This window comes from Falco naumanni, chromosome 8 (genome assembly GCF_017639655.2).
Source record: "Falco naumanni isolate bFalNau1 chromosome 8, bFalNau1.pat, whole genome shotgun sequence".
NCBI lineage: Eukaryota > Metazoa > Chordata > Aves > Falconiformes > Falconidae > Falco > Falco naumanni.
The window spans coordinates 54,025,664-54,046,819 of record NC_054061.1 but is presented as its reverse complement, the minus strand read 5'-3'; the positions used below and the strand labels follow the sequence as shown (position 1 = coordinate 54,046,819).

The 21,156-nt window shown below is 44.4% G+C and overlaps 1 protein-coding gene across 44 annotated transcripts in view; it reads right to left on the bottom strand.

The window, feature by feature from the left end:
• MAP2 (microtubule associated protein 2) overlaps positions 1–21,156 on the bottom strand; it is a 235,905-nt gene that overhangs the window by 83,421 nt on the left and 131,328 nt on the right. For 39 of the 44 annotated variants that reach the window (XM_040603928.1, XM_040603949.1, XM_040603951.1 and 36 more), the window contains one exon: positions 20,237–20,296. The exons of the other annotated variants lie outside the window; for them this stretch is intronic. The gene's annotated coding sequence lies outside the window, so the exon portion shown is untranslated. The remainder of the gene's footprint in view (positions 1–20,236; positions 20,297–21,156) is intronic. 44 annotated transcript variants of the gene reach the window in all.

Below are 21,156 nucleotides of genomic sequence, written 5' to 3'. Positions count from 1 at the left end.
ATTGTTTCCTCCCCAGGCTCCCACAGGTGTATGCAATTACCTGATTCTTGCTACAGGTTGGGTTTGATTTTGCTCTGCTGCCACCCCTTTTCTTCCTACCCTGCGCTGAGGGGTTGGCATATGTACATGAACCAGTGGCATTCTCCTGGGAGAAGGTGAAGAATGAATGAGTTTTGCAGGAGGCATGAAACAAGCCCAGGGTCGGGGAGTAGGGAAGGTTAAGAAAGTTGCATTGGATGAAGAAAGTGCATGTCAAGAATGATAAGATGTGACTGATGAACAAATTCAGTAACTGAGGAAAAAGTCTGGAAAAAACCCAAGCCATGGGGCTGAACGCACATTGCTTTAATATAAAGAGACAGCCAGGGGGAAGGAGGGAAGCTAGGATGTGCCATCTCCAATCAAACCATCCAGCCTAGACTCCTGCCACAAGCAGTGGCCAGCACGAGCTGCTCCACACGAAGAGGCAAGAAGCTCCACAGAGCTTCAGTCTCACATCAGCGTTCTCTCAATGCACAAAGTCTCCACCCGGTGACACTGACCTGCTGATTTCCATCAGAGCCCGGTGCCTACATGTCTATGAAGATCCAGATCATCGTGCTCTTTGCAATACAAGCAGTACATTCAGAAGATACCCTCAAGGAGACTTTCTGGACAAGGGAAATAACCTGTGTCCTTCCATGGACTGCCATCAGAGATTTCCATTAAAAGGATAAAGGACACAAAAAGCACAATGGGATATAGGACGTGCAGAGCACTGACGGAGACAGAAAATTCATGCGTACATTTATCAGCTCAGGTGATTCAGATGTCTTTTTTGAGAGGTATGCAGGATCCAACATACGATTCATCTTGAATTTCTCTGTATTTTCTCTTTTGCAAAGTCTTTCAGCAGCACTAAAGATTATGTTGGTTTAGGATGCCTGAAAGCATTAACTATTAATCACAAATGAAATAAAGTAGACCTGGAAAAGGTACAAAGAGCTCAATGAAGATGATAAAAGATCTGAAGAAGCTTCTATGCAAGAACTGACTAGACAGGCTATAACTCTTCATCCTGGCAAAGAAGGGAATGGGCCAGATGTTTATAAACACACATGCAGCACAGAGAAGAAAAGCAGGGAAGAGAAAACAGTCACTCTCTCCACAAAGAGCTATGGTGCATCAGCCAGAACTCTCTGGTGGCAGGCTCCCTGCAAAAAAATGGTGGTTCTTCCCACTGTAGGAAATTCCATGGTGCAGGGGATGGTGCACAATACAAGTTCGCATAGGTTAAAAAGCAGCTGCTGAATTTTTCTTCCATTAATTTGCCCATGGTTTCTCAATTTGAGAGCCTTTTCTGGAAAAGGAATGTTTTTACCATGTAAGTAATATCTAGATCTAACGTGGCTTAGAGGCTTTACCTCCTATTTTAATATTGACTTTAAGTAATTGCGTGGTTTCCTGTCATAGGTTTTTAAAGGCAACTCTTCCCCATCAAGTGTGATGGAATGTCACAGCCCCTTGATGAGTGTTACGTTTAGCAAACTCTACATGAAAATGCACTGTATGACATAGACTGTATTGCACAGTAAATGAAAAACACCTATTACACAGCCAGACTCTAGCAAACGAACAGTTTTGTTGGTCTGCTAAGTTTCTAACTGAAACACGACTTTACATCCCAGACACGTACTCTACCAAATCCCTCTGCTGATGCAGCAAAACCAGGCTCTGCAGGTTACGTCTTGCCACTTGCGTGGGACTGGTTCACCAGATGAAGAAAGAAGATGCTAATTTGTAAGCTGCTCTGCAGAATCAACCTGACCACCTTATGCTGAAAATCTACAGACAGCACACAGTGACACTGAGCTAATGGTTAGGCTGGGGACATCAACAGGAAGATAAACTGAGAAAAGTGTTCTAGAGTAGGGGTGACGCTGAAGAGAATAGGCACACGAACAGCTAGGAAGACAGATGGCCCTTCCAGAAGGACCAGGTTATGTATCCAGGGCCGCCGCTTGTAAGAGGTCTTAGACTATATGTAAATGTTTTATAGATGAGATGCTCAAAGCTGCACAGCATAAGCAAAGTCTTGTGTGTTTTCTTTTTCATTTAGGGCAAGCAGTCGGAAACACATGCCCCACCACTGAACTCAACTCTGACCCAGAGGGGCTGTCTCTGGTTGAAAAGATGATTCATTCACTCTGCTAGAAGGGCTGAATGAATAGGCAGTATTCAGACTGCAGAACGCTTATCACTTGGGATTCCCTCAAAATTTAGGTCTGACATGACTGGGTCAGTAACCACGCGCTTTTGTTCCTCGCTCCTTGAACAGCAATGTCTCTTTGCATCCTTCAGTGGTTCCCTCAAATCAGGTCGATTTTTATGGCTTGCTAATTATTACTGCTAGACTTCTGCCAGGCTTCAGGATGAAAAGACGTGTATTTCTGAAAGCTCAGGGCACAAAACTTACAGAATAAATCACCGTCTGTCTGGCAGCAACAAAATCCAGCCATGGCAGCCACTTAAATATACGCATCTGGATAGTGCTGAACTTTATTTGTTTAGGAATGGAAAGTTTTCTTCCGCTTTTGTTGACAGAGCATATTAAAGACTGCCAAAAATGCAAAGAGAAAAAGAAGTAACTGTCAGAAACTGGATTTTGTCTAGAGGTGCATCAACATGTATCACACATACAAAGCTATTTGACATTCAGATCGCACCGTTATACCTCAGGAGGCTGGCTGTGAAAGAAATGAGAGATGACTGCATAATCGTAGCTAGGGCCCCTTCTGCATATGTACTAAGCTACTGCCTAGTTCAACAAACATACTTCATGCTTCCTGCTCCCTCTGCCTAGATCATCCCAGTCTCCACTGCATCACCCCCCTGTCGCAGCCCAGGCATTGCCCACGTGGGCTCCAGCCCCTCACCCAGGCCCTGTCCATGTTTGCTGTCCAGACCACAGATTTCACCACTGCAAACTGTGAAAGTTTTACCCTCCTCATACCAAGGCCCACTTTCAGATTGCCTCCTGCAGGTTTCATGCCAAGCAGCAGTTTCCTCATTCCCATTCCTCTATTAACTTCCAGTTTTCCTTCCTGGACTTCTCATCCAGTCCCTCACCTGCATCCAGCTCGTTCCTTACCCATCCGTACCCTTCTCCATACATCCTTTATCAGAGCTCTCTTCTGCCCTGGATCCCCTGCTTCTGCAAGTTCCTGGCCATGTTTTCTAATTTTGGTTGCCTCTGCCTTTGAAAGTGTGGACTTTCTCCTTTCTCAGCAACTATAAGCAAAGGAGAGGCAGCTTATTCTTTTTTTTTCCCCCCCCCCACTCACAGTGATACGATGTGACATGACATAAATTGGGCTGGTCAGGCTCAGGGAGGTTGGAAGCAGCAGAGGCTCTAGCAAGTCTCTCCTGACCCTCCGCAAACTTTCAAATGATACGTTGTCCCTTCCTCCACAACCAGGATGCTAAAAGAACTTTGCAGACAAGATCTTGAGTTAAAACAGCAAACCTGGCTTCCTCAACCCAGCCTGGGAAGGCAGCCTTGCTCCAGGAAAGGGCGGCTTGGACCAAAACATGTGCCTAAGAGAGCAAGACAAGCCTGACTGCCAGAGAGGAAAGGTGCAGCCTAAACCACAAAAAGTTTGGCAAAGTGGTAATAGAAACAGGGTCTTACAATGGAAAGTAGCAAGCCACCTCAGCTGGCAGCCTCACCTATAACACCACAATCAGTAAATGGAGTGTGTGTGAAGAGATGTGTATGTTATGCTCAGGGGTGCGCTGACAGGTAAGATCGCTGTATCCGTAGTGATGGCAAGTGAAGCAATGGTAGTACTGCAGGCCAGAGTCTGATGGTCTAATTTGAAGCACAGGGTGCAAAGAGACCTGAAAAGACTTTTCCAGAGATGCAGACAACCCTTCTTTGCATCCCCAAAAGAAAGTATAGGTTCAATTAGGGGAAAGCGTAAGAGCTCCCAACAAAAGCATCTCAAAGGCTTTGCTATACACTCTTGACCAGCAAAGAGTTGTCAGCCATTCAGATCTGGGTGCTATTCCTGCCCAAACTCCTGCTACTGGTGGAGTGGCTCGGGAAGAGCCAGCTTGGATGCTGGGACTGCAAAGAGAATGGCTTTGGACCCTCTGGGTGCCTCTTGCTGAAGGTAATATTGCATCCATGTCTCCTGTTGTGGGTCCCATAATCTCTGGTCCTTTCTTCCAGCTTTGCCACCACTACATGTCTGAGCCCCAGCTGCCCTCCCCAGGCAGGTCCCAGCCAGCCAAAAGGAGCACACCATGCTGGGACCTCCCCTAATCTCTTCTCTCAGCAAGCCAGTGCTGAGTAACAGGCAGCAAGATACTTGTCCCAGATCCTGTCTTAAAGGTGTAAAAGGGCCTGAATTTACTCAGCCTGGGCTCTGAGCTGAGGTTTGTCCTGGCCAGAACTCAGGATACAGCCAAAAAAAGTCATACTAAGGTTCCTTGCAGCCCACGGAACAGACCACATGTAGAACGGCAGGGCACCTTGTTCTGAAGTCCAGATACCTCTTTACCTCCAAAAATGCTCTGACGCGATAAAACCACCACTACTTTCTCTGCATTTAGACTTACACCATATGGAACAGAACAGCCCCAACATCAAATGCTGGGCACCCCTACAAAACCGTGAAGAACGTGCCCATGAAGAAACAGGTGCTACATTCAGTAAGGTACAAAGTGGCTGCCCCAGCACCAAGGTGTCCCTCTTCAGTCTCGTTCCTTTCCTACCCCAGCTCTGGGCACAAGAGAAGACATACGTCAGCCCACATCTAGCCTCACACCAATCTTTGAAACTCCCCTATGGCCAGTGCCAAACCCTCACAGACTGGTTCAGGCATTCAATTCCTGACTAATTTACGGTCTGTGGAAACCTCCCACCCCACACGTGACTTCTACACTGTATTAGGCTGAGCTGGCATGTGAGGGCATTTTTCCAGGGGACAGTATAAAGGTATTTTCCAGTATCACTGGGTACCCTACGTAAGCCTTGTTCAGGAACAAAGAAATGATGAAAACCACTTTTTTTAAAAAAACACAATACTTGCATATTATAAAAAGGAGGACTCTGCTACTATCCTTTTAGCTGTTATCAGTTTGAAATGAAGCTGTTAACGTTTTACATAAGTAAGGCTGCAGCACAAAATAGCAGAATAAAACCCTAAAGCTCCTTTTCCTGAAGTACTGCTAGGATTCAAACCCTACTGTGTGCATGCCAATTGGCAGAGATTTTCAGTGAGGATTTACTCCGGTGCTTTGTCAGTATTCTCCAGGAATATTACAAAAGTCAGAAGATTTTTCTTGAAGCAAATTTTTACTTGTCCTTCAAAGATGCACCTTCTTTGATACAGAAGGATTTGATGTGGGAGGATACTCCAAAAATGCAGACCTCAGCACACTCAAATTTTCTTTAAATTCCTGAACATTTTAGAGGGGCTTTACTTGGTGAAGTGGGAATTGTTAATATTACGCTAATAAAAATTACAATATCCACATCATTATATTTGACATAAAGCCCAGGGTCAAGTGCAAAGAATTACCATTTAAAAGATACAGTTGATATTTCAAACACAACCATTCAAATGATACACTGCTTTGAAGAATATATTGCACTTCACTTTGTTGTACTGCTTCCAAGGAGCATTGCTCATAACTATTTGCAGTTTCTGAAACGAGGGTGGTATTCTTCCTTTTTCCACAGCAAGAAATGACTATTGAGACAACGTGGTTTTAAATAGAAAGCTTTCTATTTCTTTCTATCAATACTCAATGAACACAAAGGTGACAGCAAGTTACTGTAGAATCCATTCTCTCCATATAGCTAATATTTCCTTGCCTTCTTTGTTTCCTAGTAAAAAAACGAAGTGGCTCTATCTTCTTTGGCTCTTGACCTTTTACTGCTTTCTCTGATGGTTTACCTGTTCAGAATCCCAGGAGGTCTTAACATGAAAGATTTCCAAAATGAACAGAGAGATTTATGAACACTGTCCAATGTTCTCCTTATCACATCAGAACAATCTGCCATGGCAAGAGAGGAGCAGAACGAGTTCACATTAGTGACGATCAGTACAGCATTCAGAGCCTTCTGCTCAAATCCCAGACAATTTCTCAATCAGTAGTATGGAAAATGGTCAGGGAAAACACTCTGAAGACATGGCATTAAGATAATTGTCACTCCAGCTCTTCTTCAAACTCCAGATAAAAAGATTCACCACAACTTAATTTCTAACATCCATTCTTCCATTTCAGCAACTGCTGAACAAGGATGTTACAAGAGCATAAAAACATGGGGCAGCAGCAAAGCCCAGTGCTGTAGCCATGCTAGAAAATATGTTAAGGTCCCTGGACTGTCCCATCTCTGCAAATCATTGTGAAGTGCTTATGCAAGACCAAATTAGACAGGAAAGGGCACAACTGGGCTTTTATACACTAAAGTGAATAACCAGCCCCTTTGCAGCAAAAAGTCTAAGCATCCAACACATTGTTCTTGAGGAGGAGTAAGAGCAGAGCAGTCCGGCCTCGCTGCAAAGCAGATCAATACCTGTGTGGAAGACCAGGGAGCCGAGGAGAGCTTTCTTTCCCACAGCTGAGACACCTCTGTCTTTTCCCAACCCCTAACTGCAGCATTTGCCTTACTGGCAATCCTGGTATTTCTGAAACCCCCCCTTTCAACACTTTAATGACAGCGTGGGCTTGGCCATACTGACAGAGCCAGACCCGCCTGTTCTGTGTGGGGAGATCCCAGCGGTGCATTAACCATCCCTGACATACAGCTCCTGAGACAAGGCTGTAGGTTCTGCTACAGGTAAGCCAGGCAGGGACATTTCGGGTGTTACAGGGTTAAATCCTATACTGTTCAGGTCCTAATAGGCAGGTTGCAGTAAAATAAATTTAAAAAAAAATAATCACTGGAACATCATTTCCACACATATTTAAGAGCAGGAAACAGCCCATCTCATTGTAAATCAACTTCTTCCTCGGCAGCCAGGAGGGAACTGTATCTTACATTTTCTGACAACCCCACAGGATTACTGACTTGTATTCCCTCGATCACTGCATATCTGCAGGACTGCAAATATACTGCAGTATAAATTCATTAACTGTAACACGGAATGCATCAAACGCAATTGAACACATTTCCATTACACACGGCAAAGCAGCGGACCATCTAGCGATTGGACATGACTGCCTCGTTTCCGTGAGTTAGCATGTTTCAGCCATGTGGTGCTCTCAAGATCAATTCGTTAACAGAAAGTGAAGCATTCAATTCAGACCCAACTCGATTTCATTTTAACCCCTTCCTCCTGCTTTTCTCTGCATCTATTCATACATAGAAAAACAAATGACAACTCATACAGCATTCCAGTTTCTCATGCATTTTCATATGTGTTTCGATGGGAGCTCATGTTCATGATAGTGAATCAAAACATCTGTCAATAAAACTCCTCTCTCAGGAATTACAAACATGACATAACTGTGATGCCAGAATACATCTAAAAGAATGAAAAAGCAATGTAAGGAGTGCATTACACTTTAATGGCACCCTCTTTAGAGAAAAGACAACAATAGAACCTGGCAAAAGATTTTCTGCATTCAGCAACACCGCCTTCCATTTTACTTCCCTTGTCATCTGCACCAGAAACACTGAAAACCCAGCATCGCTGCAGTTGTAATGACTTAACACCCACCTCAAGCACATACAGAAAAAAACCCTAATTTTGTAGGCTTCAGTGCTTTTAAATTATGTTTGTTACCATGAGAACTTGATCAAAATGCCACCCTCAAGCTTGCAGAAGGGGGGGAAAACAACAACAACAACAAAAAGAATCTACTTTTAATCAGTGGTAGTACACTTGCTGCATTGCAGCATTTTCATAAGCTTCACAACCTTCTGCAGTGAGAGGCAGCAGAGATGCCCAGACAGATATATTTTGCTGAACACTTTATTCTGGAAAAAATATAGCTGACAGCATGGTTGTCATCCAGTACTATTATGCAATGTTCCATGTATGGAAGATAAAGCACACATACATGTTCTGCACCATGTTACAAGGCTTGATTTGAAAACTAGACAATTACACATATATACAAGCCGGGGGCAACTCTGACAGCTGCTCAGGACAAAATATTTTTTTTTTGTGATATCAAAGATAAACCAAAGCTATGAAACACTTCAGTTTCTTCTCCATCTTATCCATTTGCTAGCTTTATAAATTTAGGTTGATTTTTATGTATCTATATTTCTGGAAATTTCAAAGATAACACTGTATCATCTAGGCTTTTTTTTTTTTTTCTTTTTAATTTACAGTCTCATCACCTTTGGATTAATGGTTATGGACACTGCTTTACTGCAGTTTGACTAGGAGCCATAGTTTGCAGAATAAGCACCCCAAGCCTGCAGCCACTTCACAGGAGGTAATTAGCAGCGTAGCTGAATCAAGAGCCAGTAATAAACTACATAAAGTAGCTTGCTCAGCTGTCTATGTGTTTAATGCTGCAGCTGACAGACTACAGGAATGACATGCAGCAATGGTGGGCTAGGATGGAGGAAGTGTTTCACACCTCTGATCAGAATAACTTACTAGCCACTTACTCAAGGAGTCATCTCACAGCTCTCCCTTAACAAAGATGTCCTTTGCAGACAACACCAAGTTGCGGGGAGCATTGATCTGCTTGAGGGCAGGCAGGCTCTGCAGAGGGATCTGGACAGGCTGCACCCATGGGCCAAGGTTCCATGGTACAAGGTTCAACCAGGCTCAGTGCTGGGTCCTGCACTTGGGTCACAGCAACTCCACGCAGTGCTACAGGCTTGGGGCAGAGCGGCTGGGAAGTGCCTGGTGGGAAAGGCCCTGGGGGTGCTGGGTGATGTCTGGCTGAACATGGGCCAGCAGTGTGCCCAGGTGGCCAAGAAGGCCAACAGCATCCTGGCTTGTACAAGAAACAGCGTGGCCAGCAGGACCAGGGCAGTGATTGTCCCCCGGTACTCAGCACTGGTGAGGCCGCACCTCGAATGCCGTGTTCAGTTTTGGGCCCCTCACTGCAAGAGGGACGTAGGGGTGCTGAGCGTGTCCAGAGAAGGGCAACGGAGCTGGGGAAGGGTCTGGAGCACAAGTCAGATGAGGAGCGGCCAAGGGAACTGCGGGTGTTTAGTCTGCAGGAGACTCAGGGGGGACCTTATCACTCCCTACAGCTACCTGACAGGAGGCTGTAGGCAGGTGGGGGTTGGTCTCTTCTCCCAGATAGCTAGTGACAGGACAGGAAGAAACAGCATCGAGTGCCAGGGGAGGTTTAGATTGGATATTAGGGAAAAATTTCTTCACTGGAAGGGTGGTAAAGCATTGGAACAGGCTGCCCAGGGAGGCGGTGGAATCACCATTCCTGGAGGCGTTTTAAAAATGCATAGGTGTGGTGCTTAGTGCCATAGTTTAGTGATGGATTTGACAGTGCTGGGTTAACTGTTGGACTTGATGATCACAACGGTCTCTTCCAACCTAAATTCTATGATTCTATGACATATCTACACATCTACAGGAAGGAAACGACCACTGTTCTCACTAAGACATCAGCCAGACTGTATCCCATTTAAGGTGAGAACAGAATGAATTTCCCTGTGAAAGACAAATCACCCTCTTGAGGATACTGTCCATGCCAGAGCATTAGGCATCCTTTAGACTTCAAACAAACCAGCTCCAAGAGGAAAAATCTATCAGCCAGAGAGAGATGGCATGCCCTATGCCAGAAACCCTGGCTACCATCTTCTCAAGAGGAAAATAAATGTAAAGTGAGTTGAAAGAAGGGGAAAAAATAGACCTTCAGTGAAGTAGACCCAGTTCCTCACTTGCATCTTTACAGGTCTATCCATTTTGAATGTTATGTGTAATGTGTGTATTTGCAGCTGTACTTTGACCTGTCATGAGTTAAGCATCACAGATGATAGTGTTCTTCACCAGAGGAGGTGACAAATCCAGGAAGCAGCAGCAGGGAAAAGCTCAGGCTGTACAGGGAGATTGTACCACCTAGGCCAGAGAGGTACAAACATCTTCCAGTGACACTGGATGCTCACAGCTGTGCAGTAAAATACAAGTGTACTGCTTGCTAGAACTTAAAAGGTCAGACGGGGAGTGTGTCATACCCCCTATTAGGCAAGGTCCTAAAGGAGATTTTTTTTAAAATCACTGTCAATCAATATTCTGGGTAAGAATCCATCACAAGTGATTTCAGTGAGGTCAAGAGAACTACCTTGACTAACTCACCTCCAAATCTGGCACCCACTGAATGCCTGGAGCTCCCACCTCAACCTCTCCCTGCTCCCACACACATACAGGACTGACTCCCACCAATTTCCATGGGATATACACCATGAAGCCAAAACATGAGCAAAGCTTGACCCTATATACAGAAGACAATGGGCATATCATGCCTGAGGGTGGAACATGGTGCAAAGAGATTTGACAAAAGACGTATGAGGTGGGACACAAAGAGCAACCAGAGTTACAATAGCCATGGTTGAGCTCTGTATTACCTGCTTTCAGGCCCAGGACACGTAACACTGTGGATGGGCCAGTTTAGCCCAGCAGGACCAGCTCAGACAGCCTCTTGGATCAATGGCATCACTTTTCTATTTTTTATCTCCTTTCCTTCTGTTTTTTCTTCCTGCTAACTGTAGTGAAACCAGGATCACATTCCCATAGGGTTGCAAAGAGAGGACAAAGAATGTTACGATTATCAGTGACGATAAACAAAACTTCTCTCCTTTGTGTTCCAGGAAAAGCTTGGCTTATTCTTCATAGACATGGATTTTCCAGGAAATTAATAACGTTAGCAATTATAAGGTTCTTTATTTAAAGAGATTTTGCTTCTACTATCTATAGACTGCTGAGACCATGATTGTCTCACCTCTTCTCTGGATTATTGTTAATTTATTATTTGCTGGCAACTTAATCTTCCATTAGGCATTAGCTGCATAGAATTTCCTAAAATTGACCAAAGGATGAAGAAATTCATGCACTGATTTAAGTACCTTCAAGATTACCTCACTCAAATAGAGGTTTTCTTTCTCCTACCACTGTGGTATAATATAGGTATTCCTATAATCACGAGGATCCTTCGAAAAGCAGAACAGTTTTATGGTTAAGGCACCAAGATGCAAGATTCAGGCCAGGGCTCTGCTGTTTACCTGCTCCATGAACTTGAACTTTTGAATAAATAAGCTGTGCCTCAGTTCTCCCAGCTGTAAAACACGGATTATAATGTTCACACTGTCTGTAACTTGACTATTTATGCTGCAAACCCTTCAGGGCAAGGGCTGTCTCTTCCCATATGTGCAAGGAGGCTCTGGCTCCCAACCAAAGCCTTTGCATCCAGACCTCAAAAAGTTTTGCTCAAGAAGGGACATTTATCAGACACAGCATCTGCCTGGAGGCAGGATGACAAAGTTGCAGCCACAAAAAGGAGACCCCAAAGGAGAGGACTGCAACATTAGCCACTGGCACCAGAGCCAGAGTTGCTTCTTGAGCATGTTGGGGAAGCAGAGGAATCTGGGACACCATGTGCCTGCTTGACAGCTCTGGGGACAGAGGCAGCCTTCAGCTTTGGCTGTTTCACAGCTCTAGCCCCTGAGAGCCTAGAAGCTCAGCTCAGACCCCTGGTGCTGCTGAAAGGGGCCCTGATCTCTTAAAACTCTCAATGATCAGGCAGGACTATCAAGAATAGCCACAGTTTAAAATATGTACGTGAAGCCTCTGATGAAAGTTGCAGCCCACAGACTACATTAAGGAGCCCCTGCTGTTGATGCTAGCATAAAAACAAATAAAAATGCAGATTCTTATTTCAACTCTGTAGGACTGCTGGCCTGACCAACTGGGTTGTCTCTAAATGGCTTAACTCTTCCCCCCTCTTTCCTCCAGAGATCTATATAAAGCTTTTTGCATTTCTACTTCTGATGGATGCTCATTTCCAAAAATACTTTTACAAAGAGCTGCCTTTGGTAGAAATTAAAAATGTGACACCATGTAGTGCCAGAATGCATTTAAGACCACATAAATCACAAGGTACGCATCGAGTCCCTGATGCCAACCTGCCTCCACAACTACATGCCAGGTACTTAAAATTTCTCCCTGACATTAAACCAGTATTGTCAACCCCATCTCAATTCTGCCGGTTAACTTGGCTGAAGCTGTGTGAATGTACAAGCAACCCAAAAATACGTGCTCCCTAATTCTCTCATTGTGTTTGTGCTCTGGTTTCCTGTCTCTGCCTGTCTGCTGTGTCTATCCCTAATTATGAATCACACCAGCCAGCTCCTATCATGTTTGACAGAAGATGTTAAGCTCCTACCTTTCACCATAGGAAATCCACAGATGGGTAGAGGAGAGATAAGATATCAACGCCTCTATGAAGGGAAATGCAAGGAGAAGAGCTCAGCCCTTATTTCTTCTGATTATCAGTGTCCTGGCGGTCTAATCAGATGTGGAGCTCACATGCAGCCATAGCATATGCTCTTTCTGGCCTGATTAACTGTCTAAGCAAAGACAGGTAGAGGATGAAACAGGTGCTGGTTAACCTACAGTGGGAAGTCACGGCAGAGAGGACATAGAAAGTTGCTGAGACAATGCTACATGGAACTCGAACTCAGGAGACCCCAAAGGTCTGAGGAGTAAATGGAGATAATTTGGTTCAGAATCAGAAAAAATTCAGGGGAAGAGAGCTGAGGGTGCAGGGAAGAACCAAGTGCTGTGGGTGTGAAGGATCAAAGCAGAGAGCGTGAATCTTTCACAGGGAAGCAAGGAGATGAGAACACTAGTGGTACCTGGTACCACAGGAAGGGAACACAGGGGCTGGAGAGTTAGGTGTAGGCTGCAGGTAGCGTGGTGTAAAAGGTCAGGAGTTGTGAGTAGAGTGCCCACACTGGATACCACCACCCCCTAAAAAATAATACAAATTATTTTAGTTTACAAAATAGTTTAATTGGCAACACCGTTTCCAGCATTGAGCTGAACTCTAACCAAGAGGGAGATCTGATCTCAGGCATTTCAAAGTACGGATTTGCTCTGAAAGGTACAGGCACATTTCAGACTGTGAGAGAAGGCACTTTCATGACTTTACCACATCCTCCTCACTCAGGCCAGAAAATAATAGCTTTTCTCATCTTAATTTGCTGGGTTTATTGCTACCTGAAGCCAGATATCTAAACACTCAGAACCTGGGGGGAAAAAAGGGGGCATGGGGGTCTAATTCCATTTAAGTCCAACATTTAGATTAGTTTTTAATGGAGCTGAATTATTTTTCCTGTTCTGTTACTTACTACACTGGCCAATAAGCAGGAATATGGAGCTGCAATAGTGAACTTTTGCTGTATTAGAGAGAAAAATATTCCCAACAGAAAACATGCTAAAACAGCAGAGAGACTAGAGATTAAGTTGGCCACATGTATTTTACAGCTCATAATACACTGGATTTTAAGTAAAAACAAAGAAAAAAAAGTAAAATAGGATTAGATCCCTTGTAGCTGCATAATGTATATGTTTTCATGCTGATACATCCCAGGTGAACTGCATCACATGGGTATGGTTTTCCATCTACAACTTCCCAGCATGAACTACGGGGTCTCTAAGCTACTAATTACACTGACAAACACGGTCCTCACCAGTGTGCTTGTCTGGCTGCTTATACCTCCACACCTCTTTGTAGATTTGACTGTAAGCTCTTCAGGGTCTGCAACAACTTTGCTGTTTGAGCACACAGCATCTAACACAACAGTGACCTAATCCAGACTTGGACACCTAGTTTTTAATATTATGGTAGCTAGAGCCATGAATCACGGAGCATTAGCAAGAATCACAGCAAAGCTGTTGCACACATATCTAGTTCCCAGGCATGCTGCCACTAACCCCAGACTCGATCCTGTTGTGTCTAATTCTGTTTTCATTACACTCATTAAATGGAAATATAATTCTTCCATGTTCTGACAATTTTTAGCAGCAAAACTGATGCAAGAATAATTGTATAAGCAAGCAAAATAATATTTTTTTTGCGCACAAGAAGTCATAACTAAAATAAGGACACTGGGGAGTTATTATTAAGAGTACACTGCAGAAAAATCTTACAGACTGGTAACATCAAGAATTAATTATTGAGGAAGGACTATTGATCAAAGTGCCTTGCAACCTACCCCAGATATCTCACACAGACACGGCAAAAGGCACAACAACAGGCAATCTTACAATTTTGTTACAAAAACATCCCGAAGCCTTCTGATTTGGAATTCCAGGATGATATGGAAAACAAAGAGAACAAGATGTGTCTGTAATGTCAGGATCTCACTTTTCCTGTGCAGACCACACTTGTACATGAATAGAATCACATATTACATCGCTCGCTCTGCATAATTATTGCAGCTGCCCAAAGGCTAGTGTCATGGCCAGAGCCCCGGCTGAACAACAGCTTCCTGCTTCAGAAGGGACTGAGGTATTGGAGGGATTCAAAATGAGGGAAAAAAATGACTCATCTTACAGATGACAACTAGACTATTTTTTGGTCACGATTATAAAGAGTTTTCTTTCATCAACTGTGCTGGAAAGAACATTACGATTCAAACATCTGTTCTCCTCATAAGTTTCATTCCTCAATACAATGAATCTGCGCCCCTCACACTCCTCTCATGGAGAACGCTCACAGCACTCCCATTACTCCCACTATTTTTCAAAAGCGTGTTTACTAACACAACTGCTTAAATACACGAAACTCAGGCTTCATTCTGAGTGTCGTTTCCCAGCACTGAATGTAACAGGGTTGTGATGCTCAGGCTTTTGGTGACTCGCGCTACAAAGCCATTTACAGTTAATGAGTAGGAAAGGGATAATTTTTCCCATGAGCGCTTTGTAGGCAGCACTGACTTCCATCCCTCCCTCAGTGCTGACAGGCGAGAGCGCATCCCTGTATCCTGGCCCTGACACCAGCCAGAACCAGATGCTTCATAGGGAAGTTCAGAAGAACTCAGCAGCGGGGTGCTATAGACAAAGGTGACTTTAGACAGCAGCTGGGTTTGCTGTGAAGATAAACTGGGGAGATCTGGTAGGTCAGACCACTGGAAGAGGCATGTGATACAAGCCCTTTTTGGGTAGTCACCAGTCCAGTCACATCGTGATGGATGGCATAATCAGACTGGCACACAACTGCTCTCCAGTTCCCATTAATGAAGGGCTGGTATAGGCACCGCATGGCAAGGACTGTATACCTTTCAAAACAATCGGGTTTAGAGTGTGGGTAGTTCCTTTTTCATACAGCCATAAAGCTATAATCCTTAACAAGATGATATATTTTCAAAAGGGTGTCTGTGGCAAAAATTCAATTGCCTTTAGGGAGCTGAGCTTCTGCTCCATGGTGTTTTCTTTCCCTCCACATGATTCAGGAGACAAAACTCACAGTTGTGAGAATTCAGCATTACCACACTGGACTGGTTCTTGAGCTACAGGATGTATTATGTTGACTTTACTGTCAGAAGAAAATATACTTCTCAACTGCAGTAAGTCTTTACAAAACCAAAAATCAGCTCATTAGCTCACCTTCACCTTGCTTAATTTTGCCCTTCTATAAAGTCATTTAAGTACTTCAGAAGAATAGAAGAGCTCAGTGTTGGGGTTGGCTGCTGATCCTGACAAAAACATTGAGTACAAGCTACAACGCAGAGAACAGTCCAGTTTCCCTTACCTACCAAACTCTTCCTCAGAATTAAGCCCCTTTGCTCATCACTTCAGAGAGAAAAGCAAAGATGACATTTCCCTCTTCCTCTCCCCCCCCCCACCCCCCCTCCCCCACCCCCCCCCAGTTTCTTTGGCCCACCTCTTGCACCCAAGGAGCTAGGGAGATGCTTACCAAAAAGCCACAGCAAGTCACGTAACCTCTGCCTGTCAATTCCTGCCTGAACAGTTTTGCTTCTTGGATGCAAACAAGTATTAAGCATCTGCTAGTGAGTCACCCTGCTAGGCAGGATTAGTACTAACACTACCACCATCATCATCGTGATTTACTAGTGACAGGGGACATACTTCTTGCTTTCCACGGCTTAAAGACCACACCTGAATTCTTTAGAAATGTAGCAAATACTACCTTGGATAGTTGATAAATACAGTAACACAGTGCTCTGCCTTTATAATTTTGGTTCAAAACAGGTGTTTTGAAACAAAAGAAGGTGCAGATAACGGCTATTAAGATAATCAGAAGAAAGGATGAAAGAGAAAGGTTGATTATAAAATCAATGACAGCCCTCCTTGCAGAGGAGGAAAGAAGTAGATTGATGATAAGGGATAAATACAAAGGAGGAAAAACCAAAGGCTAGTTTGGTACAAGAACCCTGTGGCCACTGGTAGGTTTTAGCTGGAAGCTAGAGGTTCCTTGCAAGTGAGATTGCAGTACAGCCTACCGGTTCGCAGGAGACTATTTTTAAGAGGGAGGCTGAAGAAGGAGGATTGGATGCAACAGTAGCTGTGACAGCAGGCATGCCAAGAGCCCTCCTTCAGCCCTGTGTCAGAACTACCCAGGTGGGAATGCCTCCTTGCAACCCGCCCAATGTCAAACAGGAGACACTCAAGCTGGCTGCATGGGAAAAGCGAAGACAATGCCAATAACATCACTAAGCTATATCTTGCACTCTGCCCATTTATCTTTTCCTAGCGCTACAAAGATCATTGAGAAAAAAAAAAACACAAAGCAAGAAAAATGAAAAAAAGAGAGCACCTCGAGTTTTTGACTTTTGAGAAATCAAGACAGCATTTCATCTGTAGGTACTACAAGAAGTCCTTCTAACAAGTATCAATTTGCAACCCTTTTCCTAAAAATGGTTCTAATCGTTGTTCAATGACGTCTTTCTGTACAATGTTAACTTCCAACCAGTAGTGAGGAAAATTTCTAAGCCTGAAATAAAAGCTACAGTGTATTTAAAGTGCAGTCATTTAAAGTGCAGTTAGCTCTCTACAGAATGCATGTAAGATGCACTTGTATTTGAAGACATTCCAATCTAATCAAACAAAATATTAATGCAGAAATGTTCTCCCTGAGTACACCGCATGTTCACCCTGGCCTCACACTATCCTCGAGACTCTGCTCAGGATGGCTGCTGCCAAGCACCATCCCCATCTACGCACCTCTCCTTCTGAGCATCAGCAGACTGACAGTAGAAAAAGCACAAGTAACGCTTATACTTAAAAGGCTACTCAAAATCATTGGGAATGTCAACAAGACAGAGCCTTTGGAAGGTGTTAGAGTTCCCCGTCCTGCTTAGAAGCAGCCCCACACCAGGCCTAAGCAGAGTCTAGGTGAGCAAACTGTCTTGGTACCTTCCTGTCGTGCCTTCATAGACCCAGCTCACACGCAGAGACAGCACAGTGAAAAGCTCGTGTAAGAAGGAGATGCCGAGTTTGCTTGCAGCACACAGGGATCACGGGGCCTGGTGACCAGGGTGAACAGTCGCCACAGCAGACCCAGAAGCACAACTATCACACACAACACACTAACAGAACACAAAAACACACTATCAGATAATGCCATAACACATCCAAAGCTGAGCCCTCGACTCCAAATGCTGCAAACAGGCTGTACTGACGCCCTAGCTCAGACAGACATGAGCTTTATCACCCACTCCTGCAGCCCTCTGTACCACCTTGCTGGTTCTGTTACTCCTCCCCCCCATCCAAGAGCCCAGCCATGGAGGATGCTTTTACACAGGAGGCAACACAACAGTGTCCTTCTCCTAAGCCTCTACCTCCTTTGTCACAGCTTCCCCCGTCACTCACCTGCAGCACCTTATTTCCACCGCTAGTTTTCACTGTTACTTAGAAAAGGACACAGGAAACACAGCAATGTCACAAGGTATTGTACCTTGGGTTTTACCTCCTAACCACTGATGTAGCGACTCTGTGTAGAAAATGCTAGCTCTAACATACGATTGCTTACCCTTTTCATTTCAGACTTGCCCACCCACTTCTGTCTATGGTATCCCAGCAGCACCAGGAGGCTATGGGGCACTCCACAGATATATGTTTGATTTCAAGAGCAATAATTTAGGCCCTCCAGATAAATACGGGACATGCAGAGACAATTCAAGCTTTGCACAGGGGACGCCTGAGAATTTACTTTATCACCAGTGGAATATTATCAATGGACAAATGGTGAATGCAATAAAACTGCCCATTACTTTAAGTCTTACAGGCTAATTTAATCCTTCATTTAGTACATGCATGCTGCCGCAAGGGTACTCTGGGGCCATGGGAAAATTCCTGAAGCGTGCAAGATCACTGCAAACAGCCTTATGCTGCCCTCCACCCTGGCAGACGCTGGCAGGGAGCCAGCCTGCAGGCACGCTGGGTTGCTGTATGTGCTGGCTGCCCCAGGGAGCCTGACGTGAGCAAATGCCAGGGCTGGGGCAGCTCCTGCCCTCCTCCAAGTTCACCATCCAGAAGGCGAATGCTCCTTCCCGAACTGCTGCGCTGCTTGTGCCATGCTTTCCAAGAGAAGGAGTTGCACTGAAATTTAGTGTGACAACAAGAGACACCTTAAACATAAGGCACGTCAGTGTCTCCTGTCCCCGAGACACTTACACACACAGCCTTTATCCGACTCCCACAGCCCATGGCAGGTCTGTGCTGCCATGGCCTGCGAGAGAGAAAAGCTCACGGACAGAAGTGAACCACCTGGTACTTGCACATGTGCTTTCTACAGCCTAAAAACCTAGAGGGCCAATTTTGAATCTTGATTTCCATTTCCTTCAAATTCATAGAGCCAGAAGAGACTGTATGCAGAATTAAACCAGGGGGTGTTCAGGAAATGAATATATTTATGGGCTTAAGAAGTCTAAAGCCAGCCTTGTACGCAATACTTCACATTTAAGTGCATATGTATGTGTACGCACAGATCCCCATCATATACTGTTATGGCTGTTGTTCATTCTTCAGTATCTTCTTGCCTTACTTTAAAGCTGTGCTTGATCTTTCCATTTTTCCATCATTAAATATCTTGGCAGCCTCAGAAGCATGGCAGAGTACTTGAGGAGAATAGGGAGACAAATTTTGCTCGCTGTTTTAAGTATAATCTCACAGAAGAAACATGTCCTAAATTGGCATAATCCAGCACCTTTTTATTAATAACAACACAGAGGCAGTAACCAGCTGAATAAAACTGTTTTTTGTGTGTGTGTTCACGCTACCCCTCAGAGGACACGGAGTCTGAACCTCCTCTATCTTGCTAAGCTGAGAGAAGATCCTGGGAAGAGGACCACCATCCCATTACGTCTTACATCTCACGCTCCGTGAGCTTCTACAGGCATCTCCTGAGCTCACTGAAACTTGCTTGTTTCACTTGTGCTGTAAGGCCAGAGCGATCACAATGCTTCACCCCAGAAGAATGCCAATATTTCACCCTGCCCTGCCCAAGCCAAGTTACAACAGCAGAAACTTGGGCGCTTTGCCACCCTACTCACACTGCCCTCCCGCATTTCTTCCTTACGCTTCATATGTAGTCTTTCAAACAAACTCCATTCCCATTTGCTGGAGTTCAATATTCTGTCTTTAGCATTTCAAACTCATGCTTGTAAGAACAGAAACTATGTTCACTTGTAAATCAAGCTGAAATGAATACATGAGCCTACAGAAATACTGGCAAAACAAGTATCTGCTCATCTACATGATAGAGGCAGCACAGGTTGCCTCAAATACTACTTGTTTTTAGTCGTCTGAGACAGGGGTCTCCTGAAAGTTTTCTTTCCCAAATTGGAGAACAAGCGCATTTCTTTGATCTAACACAAATCATTTTCTGTTCTGGAGACAAGGCAATATTACTTACTTGCCCTTACTCTGCCAAACCATTCTCATCTTTTCTGTGGTAGAACTCACTGCGGTAGCAGGACATGACAAACCAGAGGAGCAAGCAGCAACAGTCACCTGTCTCAGATGCTCTGCCTTTGTATCAACATCATCTTAGGCCCTTTCTACCCAAAGCTGTAAGCAGGCTTTTGCTAAGCCAAAACTAAGATGACAGCTGTTTTGACAATGGTATGGTGGCTCACATCAGATACAGGAGGCTTTTAAGATGAAGACCAAGGAGGATCACAGAAAAATAAGGTGTTCGAGGAGTTTTCTTTTTGCTCTCTTCTCAAGCCTCCTTGGTCTGTTGAAGCAGCCTCCTTGTGAAACTATGCTAACAAGTAAAAAGGTCATACCTGTTTAAGCAGATGATAGGATGCTGTGTCTGGTTGTTAAACAAGGGAAACTCTCTCTGCCTATAAAGAAATAGAGAAATACACACTATTTAGTCTCTATTCAATGAATTTAGAATAAACTCAACACTATGAGGACTATAACATGCTGCATATCTGTACATTTATGTCCAAGCCTTTTTCTCTCGGCTTTATTTCCCAAGGCTCACTTAAGACTCATTAATTCAGATACTCTGTTCTGTCCACCCTGCTTTGGGACCACCAAGGAGCTGCTTAATCCCTACACCTTCCCTAAAAAAAGGTGGCAATGGCTCCAAAAAGCCACCCATCAGGAAAGGCAAATGGAGCACAGCATATTCCCAGCCAGACTCCCTCCACTGGGAGACATGGCAGGGCTGCTACACACACAGTCTCTGCTGCAGGAGGATCTCAAGCAGGAACAAGGAAAGGGGCTGCACAGATGCCCAGAAAGTAATGGAAGAAGAGCAAGAGCCCCCCGCTGACTTCCCAGCATGACACTTCAGAGCAGCTGAAGATCCCCGTGCAGGGAACTACTCCAATTTCATCTTAAAATGGTTTTTCTTGCCTCACTCGTATATCGGAGGGGTCTTCAGTTCTCTCCAGTTCATCTGGGATAAATAGCAAAAGTTACCACAGATGTTACTCCCCTTTTGTGACCCTCTGTACTCAGTAAGAAATACTTGGACATTAAATGTTGTTAGCCCGTTGAAATATCCTCCTCTGCACCCTCTCTCCTTACTGTAAGTCTTTGATCACAGCGCACTGGGGAGAACGTTACAGATGCAAGCAGCAGCCGGGCACTGAAGTGGCTGCATTCAGGGAGAAAGGAGCCTCCTTGCCACAGGTGTGGTGTTTGAGTATCCCCTAAGTATTACAGGGACAGCTGGTACTATCACCTATAT